This window comes from Hippoglossus stenolepis, chromosome 9 (assembly GCF_022539355.2).
Source record: "Hippoglossus stenolepis isolate QCI-W04-F060 chromosome 9, HSTE1.2, whole genome shotgun sequence".
Taxonomy (NCBI): domain Eukaryota; kingdom Metazoa; phylum Chordata; class Actinopteri; order Pleuronectiformes; family Pleuronectidae; genus Hippoglossus; species Hippoglossus stenolepis.
The window spans coordinates 21,650,802-21,665,961 of record NC_061491.1 but is presented as its reverse complement, the minus strand read 5'-3'; the positions used below and the strand labels follow the sequence as shown (position 1 = coordinate 21,665,961).

The window sequence follows — 15,160 nt, the reverse complement described above, 5'->3', positions numbered from 1 at the left end:
AGTTGTCATCTTGTCACATCAACTCCCTTCAAATAAAATGTTCTGGTGTTACATCCGTCAGATTCATGAGTATCGCTAGGTTCAATGGGAGGCTTTTCCTTTATATCTCCGTCCCACACTGCCCCATTAAAATGACTAATCAAAACATAAGCCTTCCGCATGGGGAGATGCTCCATTTCAACTAGCACCAGTTCCCACATTCATTACCAACCCCAATGGGAACGGAGGCATTGATAAGTGGTTCCCAAGGCTCGCAGGTGCACAGGGTGATGGAGAAGACGAGGCAGCAAATGATGGGAGAAGAGGGAGTAAAACTGTATATTACACAGCTAAAGAATCCCCAAAGTCTCTAATGGGGTGACATAAGCCTCACCAGAGGGAATAAAAGACAACATGAAAACAGCAAGGGACAGCAATATGCTAACACATCAACTTTATAACACTACACACTGTTACATACAGCACACCACTCCTCACACAGGTTTATCTGTCCTTATACAACATAAGAATTCCTTCACACACAGATGAAAAGGAATATGAGGCAGGATCTGGGCCACAAGGTCCTCTGTGCTCATATTTATGCTTGCTTTGTTCTTCTTCACTTCAAAAGCTAAGTGATCAATTATCATCTTTAATTAAAATGCTGTAGTTTGGCTAATGCGATATCCCAGACCTAAGTGGGTCCATGATGAGGAAAGATTAAAAATCAGAAGCCATTACGAGCTGCCAGGTCAGATTAGATTGAGGATCATTTCACAGCAGCAGTCGATATGTCAGTTGGTGCATTCCCATCTATTCCCAAAACTGCTCAGTGATTAGTCTGGGATTTAAATACACTTAGCATCTATTTGAAAGGGAGCTACACATGGAAAGCCTATACACACAATTGCACATTAAGGGTGTGGGAGACTTCTTTCTCTATAAGCTGGCCAGGTGTGATTTAGAACAAAATTTGATTTGTCTAGTGAGTGAGTTTCTATTAGAGTCAAAGAGCCTAAAGACTGTGGAAAAACCTCTATGTCACAACCCAAAAACTAAATGTAGCTGAAGTTGTGATAGCAATATGTGGCTATGACACTCAGTGTAAAGCCACATTTAGAAACTTAATGTTTGCACCAAATAACCTTAGAACAACCTGAACTGACAAGAAAACAAATGTAAGGTTTGGCCAAGGTCTGTATTTCAATCTGTGTTATGGATACAGAAGCTACATGATAGCTTCTGTATATATGCTAGTATCTTCAAAGTAAATAAGGTAAAGTAAAAACTAAGATATGGCATCACTCCATGTTCACAATTACATGTGGCAAAACTCACCCGCTTCTGAGCTCCAAACAATTACCACAAACTAGCTTTTATGTGCTCACCCATTGGTGTGTGAATGGCCATTTTGAAGTCTGGAGTTTGGCATTTAGTCCAGTGCCATCTTGGTTTTTTGACTGACAGAGCTTGAGGACAACGTACGTCCACCTACACCTGAGACCTGCACCCATTGGACGGTACTAGCTGTCAATCACACGGAATCCACGCCCCAATGCATACAGTGCTTTACCATCTATTTCACTCTAAATGGGGCCATAATTTACAAAATGATGAATTTACAATCATGCTGTGTTGAAGAAGACTTGAGACTAGAAATCATAAAATCTGTATGAAAATGTTTATTGATTGATCCCCCTCTGCTGGTCATTCGAGAGAATACAGGTTAAACGCACACATAAGCTTCCCTTTCTGGAACCAGAGTCAACATCCATTACTATATACAGTCAATGTGGTGGTATTGTAATAAAATGAATCACATCAATATGAGCCAAATGACATGAAACTACCAGTTACCAAATCATTGGTAAAAACATCAATATTGAGCAGCTGTAGATGGCAACACAATGGGGCTTCACTGTGCTGCTCAATGTGTGTGTCTGACATCTATGATGCAGTCTGTCAGTATGTATTAGTGGACGATGACAACAATCGTTCACTTACTTATATTATGTGTTGAATACAAATATAGTCATGTGTGAGTACAATAACAACTATTTGCTGCTGGCAGAGAACGTCTTCCCCTATTGAAATGAACATTTTAATCTAATCATCACTTGTGCAAAATAGGGATAAATTAGGAAATCCAGTGGTGCAATCTTGTGAATAGCATCAACAGGGTGTCTTTGACATGCTTATGAGCCTCCCTCAACAAAGCAATGGGGAGCGAGGCTTCCGCTGACCAGGCAATTAGATAATACCACAGGGACGTCAACGTGATGGGTTTGTATTTACAGTTTGGATGTTAACCAGGCTATTCGAACAGAATGTAAAAATGTTGACAACAAACTATTCACCTGGATGCATCGGTGGTCTGTTTCTCTCCCTCCCTCTCTTTCTCTCTCACTCTCACACTCACACACAGAGAGAGAAAGAAAGAGAGAAAATCAATTTGGGAATCAGTAGTTGTGCGTCATGGAGCTAGAGAGCATCATTGATTCACCACAACAAAAGGAATTCTTTACCTTTATTCTCTGCTCTCTTCCTCTATATAGCCTCACATGTTTTATTTAAATGTCCATTGTACAGTGCTCTCACACACACACACACACAGACACACACACACACACAGACCATTACACAACTATGACTAATGCTCTCATTCCATAAAACCTTTAATTAATAAAGATGTATTTTAACATGACATGGTTAATAACAGGCTTACAGTGCAATACTATTAAAAATGTCCAGTGTTTAAGATTTAGGTGAAAGGGATCTATTGACAGAAATTTTATATAAAATAATCCTAGTGATGTTTTCACGTGTGTTTCATCTAAATTAGGGCTTGGTTGCCATGCCATGTTTCTAGTAGTAGCCCAAACTGGACAAACTGAACACCCTTTGAGTTTTTATGAAAACTGAAGGTTACCACAGGTTCTCTTTCATGTTTGGAAGGGGAGGATGAGGTGAGGTGTATTCAGCTGCTACATGCAACTTCACCATTTTATGTCACTAAATTCTACACACTGCAACTTTAATACAAGAATCAAAATGTCTTTAAAGAAACATATAACCTCCTTTTTAATGAAAATCAGCTCAGTCACTGTCATCATTTAAGGTACATTTAATAAAAATCTTCAATAAGGGACGGTGACGGAGTCAAAATATGTGAGAGACATTCATTCCACTGTGCTAGAATTAAGCAAATTCAATTTATTTATCAAAACATATAACAAACTGGCAATGTGTCATTTTCTGTCACAAGGGGTCTCTCAACCAAAACAATAATGAAAGACTGGTGACATTGCAGCCAGCTTCTCCCAAATTACCTTACCCCAGATTATTTGCTGAGGTTTCTTCCTCTCCAAAATAAGCAGACCTGCTTATTAAATGCAGTAAAAACACCAAATAAAGTAGTTTCATGTTAAAAAATATGTGTTTCTCTGATGCAGTTTGGAAGAGACTGCAAGTCATGCAGTAGTTACCTCTGGTAAACATCTGTACCGTGTGGCAGTGTACAGAGTGCCGTGCTTGACTGACATCTCCTCAACTCTCTTGTTAGTTTGTTTGTCACCTGTCTGGACGGGAAATGTATTCCTTGATCATTGGCTGCAGTCATGGTTGTGTGGGGACAGACCCACTTGAATGGGATGCAGGAGGCAAATGAGGCAGCAGGTGTGAAATCAAATCTCTATCAGCTTCTAATCAAAAGCTGCAATGATGCTGTGGTAAACTTTAATTTAATCTCATAAGTAATTAATTAAGAGGCATTGTCAGAGACAGTACACAACCTTTCCATGTAGATTTAGCCACTACCAGTAATGTGATATGCTTTATTTTTTTATTAGCCTGAAATACAACGCTGTTGGTACACGTGATATTTTGTCCTGTTGACCAGCACTGAGATTTCCAGGTCATGGAAAACACTTACTACTACGTTTGTTATATGTAGTTTGGTGAGAAGTAAATCCCATGACAGACATGACCTGCATCAAGCTAATGAGGCAGATTTCAAGTCTTTTTGACATGTCACAATAAGAAAAGTGCAAATAATAAAACAAACAACATCCGGATAATTCAGCAGCTTCAGTTTCAGGGTCTGTGTATTGTGCACACAGGCCGACTGTCACAGCTCACACATGAATGGAACAGAGCCATTGTTAACGTTATCAGTAATGTCCGTTCTGCTCATACTTATTACGGCTGATCATATCGGTTGATAAATGCGGTCTGCTGTATAAACATTCCAAATTTGATTGCACAAGACTGTCTGACCTATGGCTGACCCCAAGTATCTATTCACAAAGGTCAAGATCAAAAGATTAAACATGTTTGTGTGGAGATGAAAGAGTGAGTTGCTGTGACTTTTAATGTTCTTTCATGAAAACAACATTAAAGCATAACCACTGTACAAGATATAGTTGAAGGAAAACAAGGCAGGAGCAGGCTTGGAAAACGAAATGACGGATTGTTTTCGACTAACAGAATCTGACAATATCTACACTCATCATCTTGTATTGGACTAAAAGGACCGGATGCATTACACTGATCATTAGGCCGATTCTATCTGACACTGTCAGATAAAAAGGTTTCTATCTTACAGTGGATTGAAAAAAGTACTAATTACACGTCAAATAGCTATCATCTCTTTCCCTTCAAACATCTATATCTCTTTCTGTCTTCCACCTTTAAACAGGTTTTCATCTCTCGCTGACAGCCGTGATAACCACTGTGAGATACAAGACATCTGAGCTGACCTGCCAGGTGGGAAAAGATTGCGTTAAGAGCGAGATACCGATTACACCTTCTCCTAAACTCCCAAAACAAGCAAAGATGCAAGCTGTTGGCCACATAAACACCCAACCATTGGAGAACAGGTGCATTGAAACATGTGCAAATATGAGAACACAAAGACAGGAAGCTTCAGATGCTTGTGTCCTTCAAACAGAGTGATGCAACCTGGTGTCTTATGCAACTGGCCTATTCAGTAATTGATTCATGATTCAAAAACATCCTGACAGCTTTCATACAATACTTAATAATACTAATAATTAATAAAACATGTGAATGTGATCTGTGCATCTGTCAAACATTCACCACTCCATAAAAAACACTTATTAAATTTACATTAAACAACCATGTATTTCATGTTTGACCCAGAAATGTCCTCACTCTGTGGCAACAAAGACAAGCAGCACAACACATGAGCTGCAAAGAGCACTGAGAAGACACTGACCCAATTGAAAGCATGACACAAACATTCATGTGTTTGCATATATAGTGTACAGTAAGTCAAATTCCTCAGCTGCTATGAATGACTCACTTAAAAAAAGAATTCACTGAATTGTATGAAGGCAGACTGAAAGAATGAATGACTGTTGCACTTCATGGAATCCGAGGCTGAAGAGACAGAGACTGAAGATGTTTGTGGAGGCTATGGAGACAGTATCAAACAAACTGGATGATATATTTTTTATATAAAAGAAGAACAAACAACTGCTGAACACTGTACTGCGTTCGCTGACTACGTCCCATGGAATTCTAAAGTGATCCAATGTTAAATGAGAATCATTCTGGCCATGTCAGTCTACCAGAGACTTCAGCACAGTCGGACTTAAACAGTGACATGCAGCACACTTCTTTTAGATCTTTCATTTTTGCAGGTATTGTAAATTGATAGTTGATATTAAGGATAGCTAAGAAAACATTGAAGCAGAGTGCCCCAGAAGAAGGGTAGAAAGAAGAGCTCCAAGAAACAATTTTTTTAATGACCAAATAATCTGCCCATTATCCTGCCAATTTGCTAAATAAAATAGTGGAAATTTTGGAAAATTCCCACCATTATTTATAAATAATTCCACTTTAATGTGACCAGATGTACAAATCGAGATAAAGAAACCAGCCTAATAAATAAATGGTAATAAAGTTTGACACAGAAGGTTTTGTCATTTTAACCTAGCAAACTACTTAATGATTTTTTCTTTGGAAAAAAGCATCTGCTACTTAGGTTTTTGTCCAACTATTACTCATCTCTAGCATCTCAAGTATTACTCAGTTCAGATGGCTAATGCAAACTACAGGACTGCACAAAAACATGTATTTTCAACTATGATTGATATTTTTATCCATTTGTTTGCTGTACAGAATCTCAGTGAATAACATAAAATGCCAATCACAAGTTTGCAGTACCCATCGTAACATCTTAAAATATATATGTTTTAAAGTTCAGTTTAGAGTTCAGTTCAGAGTCTGTGAGGCTCTTGCTTCAGTTCATGTGGGCACTTAATCCATGGATGTGTCCATAATTCAAATAACAGACTCATTAGTCAAGCATACGGCTGGTGAAATACTTTACCGGAATGATAGGGGTGCATTCAAGTCTCACAAATCACTGCCATACCTATAATCTGTGTATGCATGAAGGCATTGATCACACTGACATTTACGCTCACACGTGGATGCACACAAACGCACAACCAGACACACACGCGCATACGCAGACACTAGGGTTCAAGTACAGTGTGATAGATGTTACAGAAAGATTACACTATGATGTACAACTTAATGGATGCTGTAAGAACCTGAGTTCAACTGGTGATCAGGCTGGTGTGTGTGTGTGTGTGTGTGTGTGTTCTTCAATGTTTTTCGACCTAGAGATGAATACAGGGAGACAGAGTGGTGTATAATTATTTGTATTCATGGCCACAAGAGTTATACAGACGGTGTCCAAAGAAAAAGTTGACAGCAACTTTAAATCAAACCAAGAACACAAACGAAAACAACAATTGTTAAATTTGTGAGTGAAATGATGTGAGACGTTGAAGCCTGAGCTCAAGGTAGAAGTGAGCATTCAGAAATATGACAGTTACAATCTGAACTGGTAAAACTGTTGTTTGTATTGTTTGTGTTTTGACTTGTGATTCTCATTTTTGGTTTGCAGGTCAGTCCCATATGCAAGGGCTTGAGGTAAACTCATGTCAAAGACCCTGCTCAGGCAGAGATATTAGCATCTGTCCATCTGTCAGTACAAATTTGTGTCCTCAACCGATCAGTCAAACCACATTCAGAGGCGGTCTGAGATGTATGTGGCCACATTCTTCTCACAGTGTAAACACAAATGCATCCTGGGCAATGGGCCGCATACTCAGCTGACATCCTCTGACCCGCAACACATTCACAAAGTATCGACTGAATTTTTACTCTTCTTAGTGCCCACATATGATTCGTTTGGACTTTGTGAACAGAAACCAAGAACATCTTTAATTGCATATAGAGGGAGGAAGTTATTCCAGGTGAGAACAAACAAACTTAGAGCTGTCCACTTATGATCGGATCTTTAAGAACGGGAGTTAAAACCAGGTTTGAACAGGGCCTCCAACATGGCCAAAGAGTATAAATCCCTCTATATCAGAAGAGGCAGAAATAACCTGACTTTTAACTCCCCAGCATGAGACATGCCCCCAGTTGTATTAAGAGAGTGGGATCAGCTTCCTTTGCTGCAATTTTAAAATGTGTCTTATTCCTTTTCTTAACTAAAATTCTTCACTGTACAAACAAAAGCAAAATGAATTACCCTTGCAGTTATTTTTGCGTAACAGTTGCGTAGAGAAGCCTTCTCAGAGTAAAGGCCTCTTTGTATGCAATACGTAATGCCACTGATATCCGTCTATCTGTTGATAGGTTCAATTTTGCTTATTTCCTTTGTGTGTATAGCCTCTAAAAGGGTAATGTGAATGTGCATGCAATTTTGCCACATGGTTCAGCAGCATTCTGAGAAAAAGGAGAAAGAAGGCAATTTATTGAGGTCTCATGATCGCAACTTTAACAACAGATAAATCTAATACAATCAAGGCTGAGGGCTCTGTGGTTATATGTCAGAGTCAGAGATAGAGACATGTGAGGGTCATTAGTGGTCTCTATGTGGAGCCTGTGGGCTGAGGGGGAATATTATATGTGACTTTCTGCCTCCCCCTCTCCCTCTCTCTCACTGTGGGTGTACGGTTAAAGGAGCATAGTGGTGTCACTGTTCACCTTTTTTATGAAGCTCTATCACTTTTCTTAGCAAAATGAAGAATACCAAAAGTTCCTCCAAGGCTAATTCTCAAAACAACATAGTTTATTTGAGTCTTATGAAAACGGGACAGCACACACGCAGCAAAAATATTTTCAATCGAGAGAGGGGGGGGCAGAAAGACAAAGATAGGAAACTGGAGGAAAACAGTGTTTGTTTTTTATTAAAACAGATTAGAAATTAATTTCAAACAGCCTAGTTTAATGAAGTTGGCTGAATATATAAATAATTCTGTGAGTGTTAACAGGACTTGGTTTCCTGTTAGTTTTACATATTATAAGAAAAGCAAACTAAAACAAACTTTCCCAAAAACCATGTCAAATATCTATCGTTGTATACAGCTGTTCCCCAACTTTTGATATAATACCATAAGAGAATAATGGCTAAGAGTCCCTGAACTCTGTACTTCTGCTTTGGTGTTTAATGCAGAACAAAAAATTAGTTTTTTTGTAAAACTATGGGGATACTCTTAGGTAGTCATATACATTTTTTATGTAGATACTAGAATTTTTTGTATAAACGTAATATTTGCAGTAATTGAATTAAAATACATTGTGGTAAAGTCATTTTCATTGGGTGAAAAAAAGTACTGCAACAAAATTAGCATATAGATTTATTGAGCAGGTCTGATTTCGAGCAGCGGACTGTGGTAAAATTGTATCTCATATGGATCCTTGCACAACCATGCATATGCTTAAAGTATAGACTTTCTACCAGGGTTGCCTGTGGCCAGTAAACGTAAATGAATAATAGTCAAACACAGGTTGAAAAATGTTCAACCGCTCGACTGATTTTATGAAAAAATGCGAAGAGGGCACTTTTTTTTCAAAGAGCGTTACATTATTGAATTTTCAAGGACTGTCTTCTGTCACAGCACTTACTCTTGTCCACATGAAACCTGGGGACGACTATGAATCGTTCCCGTTTGCCAATTCATACAACAATGACCAGTTTGTAACTAATGGAATGATGAACCTCAGCACTACACCCTATCCCATTTGTTGTGTTAACCTTCATTTATACAAGTAAATCCCATCGGAAAACTAATTTGAAAACACAGCTGTCTATAATCAATAACCAAACATACGTGATTAAATATTAACAAACACAGAAGGTAAATTAATAATGTTAAGACTTAATTCAAAGAGATTAGAGGCTAAGTAAGTCACCAGTGACAACATTGATGAAAAGCTGTGAATACAAATTAATCAGCAGAATTTGTCAACCACCAAAATATATACTGCATGCGTTTCTCTTAGAACCTGCAATTTGTGAAAGAGGATAATTTTGCCTTGTACCAGCTTTGTTATAGTAGCTGTATGATGTTGCTTTGAAAACACACATCAAAGTATTCAGTGTTAGATTTCTTCAACCTTTAACAAAGGCTGCTGTTTGGCATTCAACCCAAATATGACCCAACTTCAGGCCAGTAATATACGTGTATCTGTCTGCCTCCTGTGTGTGGAAGTGGCTTTAAAAGTTAAACAATCTTTGAGATTAGGTTGCTTAGTTTCAGCACAGCTCATACTTTGTTCCATTTTCCCAAGGGACTGATCCTAAACTCATTTTTCTTTCTTCAATCAAACCGAGCCGGCCACATCTGTGATCATGTCAGGTAGGTACCTCAGCAGCTGTAAGGTAAGAGCAACCTGCTCAGGGGGGCTTTGTAAAAACACAAGCTATCAATGTTATTTTTTCAGGGGAGTTTTTGTAGAGGTCATAATGCTGGATGTAGGAACAGCCTGTAGTGATACATACTGCTGGGAACTATAGAGTAGTGCATCATGGAGCTCTGAGGCGCAGGCAGTGGCCTTGAATACAGATGTCTCTTCATATTTGAAAACGGACCTTGCGGTAGACCGAACAAATTGCTCCCTTTTTTTGTGAACAAAGTTTAGTTGATTCAAGGTGTTTCTGAAAGGGATTTATGTTTTTTCAAGTGGAAATCCATCTGACCATAAGAAATCTATGGTGGAGGACAATTTAGAAATAAGTCCTTGCAAGTTTCAGCGAAATAAGAGCGAGAGGAAGCTCAAGGTGCTTCCTTATTTCTGCAATTCCTCAGGTCAATGTCTCCATTTGAAATTAAAGGAATAGGCTGCGGTTGTAGTTATAAAGACTAACTGGGAAGGTTATGGCTGCATGCCCACTGCTACTTCAATCACCTACAACTGAGAATTTTGGCTGCTGGCCCCATTTTAGTTTGAAAACGCCTATATTTTAGTCTGTATGTCCAGAAATTGAGACGTTTGGAAATTATAATGTAGTCCTGATTTACTCAGTCTCAATGCAAGACATTAATACAGTCAGTAGCTGTCATCGAGCTAAGAAAAGAAATCCCTGCTCTTACTTTTCACCATTGCAGTTTTCTCGTTTGGAGTATTTTCTGTAACTAAGCAACAAACTGCAGAGTAGACGATCTGTTTCCTGTTTACACCAGCATGCACGTGTCCAGTTTACGTGAATGGTCATGTGATCATTCTCAAGTGTATTTATATGGACTGATATTTCTTCTGCTATGGAGCTGAAACACTTTACAACGTCTGTAAAGAGATTGCTTTCATTTTTTAACAAAAACCTATCAGCATGGATGTATCTGTAGAAGTCACCCTGGGGTTACGGACTTATAGTTCTGATAAACTCTTGGTCACAAAGGGTTACATCAGGAGACCTAACAGGGTTAAAATTATTTATAGGACTTAGTGGCCTAAATTTGTATTCTCATGAATAAACCGATTCTTCTGTCCATATCTACTGAGCGGTTTTCTTGTCAGCTGCCGCTACATGTCGGTCTTTGTGAAGCAGAGGTGTGTAATGGTTGGTTTTAAGGAATACAACACAATTGTGTCTACAGAAGAAAGAACATCACTGTTTTTCTAGAAATATCTTTTTCGACTGACCTTTATTGCATTTTTCCTGCTGTGTTTGCCATTAGGTACTGATGTAGGATCATGTGGATCCAGGAAAAAAAAACAAGCACACAAATATTCCTTTTCAGCAGGAGAACAATTTTTGTCTTGAGTCACTCACTTTGAGAGGCAGGAGGGACAAACAAGTGTGCGGGTATGGTACCGGACTGAATGAGTAGTTTGTTTACAAATGCCATTTTAGTTTTTTGTGAGCTTTCAGAGTGGTTTTGTAATTTGGTTTTTTTCAAATAGAGGTGTGTAATTTTAGGATGGACTGTATTGGGTTTAAATTTAGTTTTCTTTTGTTACATTACATGCTCCACATCTTTAAACATTGGAAACCTCAGGCATTATCTATTTTAGTTTTAACTAGATATATTATTTATTTGAAATATTTTGAGTTATAAGCCTTGCTATTGGAATTAAACTTATTGGAGTAAACTCTTAGAAAAAATCTGTTTCCGTTTCTTTTTTCTCCGTTGCAGCATAAAGACAGATGGAGGAGATGAGAAGATGAGAAAAACAAAGAGCAAGAGATGTAATTCCGTGGCTTCAGTTTCCCTTTGCCGTGCACTCCTTCTCTGAACAACTTGACACTTACTTTATTACATTCTACTGCTGGTCTTTCTAGCTCGAATACAGTTCATTTTCTTCTTCACTCTTACTGAGAATGTGTGCTGTGGCTCTGGCAGCCATGATGGACTGGGCTGTGAAAACTATTTTGAACATCAGCCTATGCTCCAATTAACTGGCCACAATTTCCACAATGCATATATTCAATTTCCACACGATGAACGAAAGGAAACGGTTGAAATGGACTATATAAAAAAAAAGTGCTGTATACAAGCTCTGAAGTGAGATCTATTGCTGAAGGTCTGTATTATTCAAAGGCTTGGACAAGCAGTTCCATGCATGGATAAGCACACGGACCATTACTACTCCATAAACTGTAATTCACCATATCCCCAAATGACCCAGACATTTTGTGTATGAACATGCAATAACAACATTCATAATATAATTAGAATATTGCATTATGATAATTAAAATAATTTTTAGTTCAGTGAGTAACAGTTGCAGCTCAGCACTAGAGACAGTCGGTGCATGCAAATGTACTGAAAACACATTTTAATGTAGGCATTTCTGTTAATTAGTAATAAGAGTAGTGCTGCATGTGAAAAACAGAGGTGCTGAAGAATACTGCAAGACTCCTTGTTCAACTGGTGCTCAAGCTATTGCATAATGCAGATTGATGTGAATATAATCATGTGGTCACTTGGTCAGCTGAAGGGAAAGAGGGGGCAGAAGCACCTCGTCATTCACTTTTAATAAAAAATGTGAAATGTGATGGCTGCAGTGAGGCGGGAAGGGATCTACATCCAAGGAAGAAGAGAGCTGAAGTAACTAAAAGGGGTCTGATTTGCATTTGCACATCCACCACTGCACAACTGATGACAAACAATAGCATAACACATTAGCGAGTGAGCTCCACAGGTGTGTGCATATTTTCTTCATAAACACGACTCCCCAAAGCTTTCACTTCTCTGCCTCCACCTTGCCCACTTTGTGTTGTTTCCCCCGCCGCTGCCTTCCTCCTCTCAACCAGCTGGGCAGATAAACAACAAGGCACTCAAGTAGAGAACAGAAACATCCCCAATGGCGGGCCGGAGTAAGAGCTCTTCTAATTACACTACAAAACACTGCCTCGGCTTCTTCTGTCTTACAACTATCCCCCTCTCTCTTCTGCACTTCCTTCACTGTGTCTCTTTGCCCCCCCTCAGTCTCTGCACCACTTCTTGCCTCTCTCTTGAATCTTTAACAACCATAACAAAGAGCTAAAGAACCATTTTTCTGATCTGTTTTTGTATGTAACACATGGACCCCTTCTGCTCACACCCATCAACATTGGCTCTTTTTTCCCATCACCACCTGTCTCCTCTTACTCCATAATCTTTTGTTTTTGATTATTTCATCATCTCCTGTCCTTCCTTCTTTCATTACAGCTTTTTTTTTCTTTTAACCATCCTTCTGTCCCCATCATTTACTCTCCGAAAATCTAACCACAGTTATTTTCATTATCATTTAAATACAACCATAAAAAGGGTTCAGCAGATTTCATGCTTTTTAGCAGAATAGGATAGTAAACTGAATATTTTGGGTTTTTCTTTAAAATAAAAACTATATGAATGCAACACCTTAGGTTATGGGAAATTAAACATTTTCAATATTTTGTGTCATTCGACCAAACAATAAAAAAGATCAGCAATAATAATAATGACAATAATTATTCAAGTTTAGTGGAAATCAGTTCAGTAGTTTTTACGTAATGCAGCTAACAAATTAACAAACCAAACAGACATGGACGTAATTATATCATGTTATATTCACCAATCTTGTCCTCACCTTAAAAATGCTGGTCAGGTCTCTTGCCCAAGGTTGTGGCTCTCTGAGTGATCACAAATTTGCTTGATGTGACGCTTTCACACACCTGGTAAAAATGTCAAAAAGGAGACAAAGTCATATTTAATGTTAAGTCATTAGTCCTTCTTCACTTTCAACAGTACAGCAGCCTCACTCTTCAATAGGGTTGGGTACCAAACTCTGTACTTTTAAGGGTACAGACCAAATCACGTTGATACTAACAGGTACCGATTCAAGTTAAATCAATCAGTGCCCAATTTCGGTACCTGTGAGCACATCTGGGTAAGAGAGTATGTATGGGTGAGTGAGAGTGATAAAGAGAGAGAGAGCAAGACCATGTGACTCACACCTGTAGCGTGATCAAGCCAAGCTCATTTCTGATCAGTGCAGAGTCAGAACAATGGCGAGACACCCAGGGAGCCATGCACAGCTCCACTATGTTTGCTTAGCGTGATCATCTTGGGTCTGTTTACCTTTCCTTCAAGTTCTGGGACTATCATACAGAAGCAACACAATGTTTTATAGTAAGCAATTGCTTATACTGATGAATTTGGACTGGGACAAACGCGATCACTATAAGTGGTTTCCACTGTAATGGAATTTTGTTGCGAGGCGGAGGTGGCACGGAATTTGACAGAGGAGGCCGCCTCGCAATTCTCTATGCAAGAAAAACCCTGGTACCAAAAAAGTACAGATGGCTACCGGTACCGAATTCCAGGTACCGGGACCAGTACCAGTATCGGATCACATGTGAACAGTACCCAACCCTACTCTTCGATATCGAGACTAACTGTGGTCAGTTGTGTTTGGTTGCAAAACTGGATCAAAATCATGTGACAAAAAATGATTGACAAGCTCGATTATGTCAGTGTACACAAAACTGATACAAGCAAAAACAATCCTTTAAACTTAATTTCATCTGAGAAAGAACTGTGCTCCAATATTTTGTAGCATATGAAATCAGAAGCCCAATCTTGTGAGCCACTAGTAGCCTAAACATCATGCCTTCCTTACAGCATCTGTATCCACAGCGCCATCTTTAAGTTTATGTGGCACTGGTGATTATCCATCATGATGGATTGGGCAGTGGAACCAACACACCAACTGTCATATCAAATACTTTTATATTTTTATTTATAAATTGTTGCCTTATTTTAGCAAGGATGGAAAACCTGAAAACATAAAGGCTTCAGCCACAGTTGTCATCAGCAAAGTAATAGAAAGAAATTAAAAATGTTACTTCTTAGAGACAGGACACACAATCCAGGGCAACCCGTAATCTTTCTTCCGTCTTGCTCGGTTGCTCTCTTGACTAAATCTCATGCCTGCCCATTTGTTAGTTCAATTATTTTGGTCATTCTTTTATATCATCTTTCAATTTCTTCTGTGCTTTTTATCTCTTTGTGCCGCTCACTCTGCCCGTCTCTCCTTCTGCCTCATGCAGGTTATCTCTGCTCCAGGAGCCAATCTAGCTGTGATTGATCCACTCATTTCTTCTGCATTAGAGTGCCAGAGGAACAAACCATAGTATTAACAACACCAATAAAACTGATGATGGTAATAAAGAACCACAGTGGCATTATCTGCACTGTTGATACAAGTAATGGAGAGCGAGTTATCTTGGATTGATCTCGCTTTTCTGACTCTCTTCCCCTCTCTGTCACATGCACCCACATACACACACACCAATAATGCATGCATACACACAGAGGAAGTAGACAGAGTTAAATCTATTTAACTTGCAATTTATGTGATAATCAGGCCATAACTTTGTAATTCA

General features: G+C 38.8%; 1 protein-coding gene across 3 annotated transcripts in view; it reads right to left on the bottom strand.

Annotated features, from left to right (window-relative positions):
- Window positions 1-15,160, bottom strand: part of gpat2 (glycerol-3-phosphate acyltransferase 2, mitochondrial) — an 87,187-nt gene that overhangs the window by 26,242 nt on the left and 45,785 nt on the right. For 2 of the 3 annotated variants that reach the window (XM_035166247.2, XM_035166249.2), the window contains one exon: window positions 13,363-13,447. The exons of the other annotated variant lie outside the window; for it this stretch is intronic. The gene's annotated coding sequence lies outside the window, so the exon portion shown is untranslated. The remainder of the gene's footprint in view (window positions 1-13,362; window positions 13,448-15,160) is intronic. 3 annotated transcript variants of the gene reach the window in all.